The sequence below is a fragment of the Lipotes vexillifer genome, unplaced genomic scaffold (assembly GCF_000442215.2).
Source record: "Lipotes vexillifer unplaced genomic scaffold, Lipotes_vexillifer_v1.1 scaffold1461, whole genome shotgun sequence".
Classification (NCBI taxonomy): Eukaryota; Metazoa; Chordata; class Mammalia; order Artiodactyla; family Lipotidae; genus Lipotes; species Lipotes vexillifer.
Window position 1 is genome coordinate 197,959 of NW_006797166.1, and position 2,357 is coordinate 200,315.

A 2,357-nucleotide genomic window follows, 5' to 3' on the forward strand; every position below is an offset into this window, starting at 1 on the left:
TATTTCTCTTTCATGCTGTATGTCCATTATGGGCTGATAGCAGGGGCTTTCTCATCACATTTTTTCAAGGATCCAGGCTCATGGAGCAACTACTGTCTCTAAGTTTACCATCTTATAACAGAGAGGCAGGAAATATTGAAACAACAATTAAATGCTCCAGTCCAAAATGAATAGACTGCCTGATATATCTCCAGCAGTGATGGGTTTATTTGGGATCAGCAGAGAATTGCAATTCAGGGTCTGCAACCATGGTGAGCTATGAGCAAGTTTACACACAGCAAGGAGAGGAGAAAGTTGGGACAGCTATAGTAAACAAAGGGTCCGTGATTTTTTGCTGAGTCCTTGCCAGGAAAGAAGAGGAGTCTTTCTTCTTCATTTTGGGCTCTGCTAGCCTCACAGGCTTGAGAGCTCCCCCTTCTAATCTCCTGATTCTACTTAACTGAGGTTTCTGTTTATTAATTGTTTATAATTTTAATATATACAATATTACAGTAATTTTCTGGTCTTCATTGCATATAAACAATAACCTCTCAACATAAAGATCTAATTGGGTCAATTATTTTCTTCTTCCTTTTTCCCCTTAAACTTTACTTTTTTATTTTTTCAGAGAAATCATTCCAAAAATATTGGTATCAACTGTATTAGGTTTGTATTGCCATATAACAGATTATCACAAACCTAATGGTCTACAAAGATGCACACTATCTCACAGCTTCCATGGGTCAGGAGTCTGGGCATGGCTTAGCTGGGACTTCTACACAGTGTCTCAAAAGACTGCAGTCAAGTTGATGGCCAGGATGTGTTCTCAGCTGGAGGTTTGAATGGGGAAGAATTCTCTTCCAAGCTTAATCAGATTACTGGCAGAACTCACTTTGTTGGCACTGTAGGATGGAGGGCCCTGGCTTTTTGCAGCCTGTTGCCTTAGGGCTGCCCTTAAGTTCTGCACTGTGCCCGTAGTTCCCTGCCACATGTCCCCCTACATAGGTAGTTCAGAACATAACACCTTGCTTCTTCAATTTGAGCAAGAGAGTCTCTCACCAGTCTGCTCAGACAGATTCTTATATAATCTAATAAAATCATGGGAGTGGGGATTTCCCTGGTGGCACAGTGGTTAAGAATCCGCCTGCCAGTGCAGGGGACACAGGTTCGATCCCTGGTCCAGGAAGGTCCCACATGCCGCGGAGCAACTAAGCCTGTGCACCTCAACTACTGAGCCTGAGCTCTAGAGCCTGCGAGCCACAACTACTGAGCCCATGGCTGCAACTACTGAAGCCCACATGCTCTAGGGCATACGTGCCACAACTACTGAGCCTGCATTCTGCAACTACGAAAGCCTGCGTGCCTAGAGCCTGTGCTCCACAACAAGAGAAGCCACTGGAATGAGAAGCCCACGCACCGCTACAAAGAGTAGTCCCTGCTAACCACAACTAGGGAAAGCCCGTGCAGAGCAATGAAGACCCAACACAGCCAAATAAATGAATAAATAAAATCATGGGAGTGATATTCCATCACCTGTGTCATATAATAGGTTAGAATCAAGTCACAGATTCCACTGTGTAGATTACACTAAATTGGGAAGGGGGACACCAGGGAGCAGGAATTATTGAGGATCACCGTATGGTGTGTCCATCAAATCAACAACATAGAATATGGAAAACTGGTTCTTTGTATGATAATATCTGGTCTGCCCAAGTCATCTTTGACTTACACTTTATAGATCTCTGTTGCTATACTCCTATTCATTATATAAATTAACTCTTTATGAGCTAATTACCTCTTACTTAGCAATATCTATAAAAAATCATAATTAAGCCCAGAATGTCTTAGTCTTTGAATTAGTCTTTAAAGAATATCTCTTCCCCTCTCTCTCTGTCTCTCTCTTTCTCTGTCTCTATCCCTAACTTTCTGAGAATCAAGGACACCTATTACCTTAACATTTAATGGTCGTTAGTGGTACTTCTGATTTCAGCTCTAACATGTAAAGTTCTTAGAAGTCATCACTCCTTGCACAGGAAAGAGTTGGACAATGAATTTTCATGTACCTATCAAAGAAATGAGGTTGCAGGGCAAATGGCCATCCCCAAATCTGGAGAGACAGGGGCACCCAGAGAGATGTAGCTGAGATCTGCTTACCTGGGAGCAGGAGACACTGGAGCCGTAAATTGGTTGGAGCCCTTAAATGGTGATTTTGATAAATTGCTGGAAGCCACTGTGTACTAGCATGAGAGTGAGAGACTCCTGGGGGTCTCAGACTGTGGGCCAAGGTATCATGATTTTACCTTCAAGAATCACAGCAGGTTCTCATGGTGAAGATTCAAGAAAGTTCACCTTGTGGCTCTAGCAAGAAGGAGGGAAAG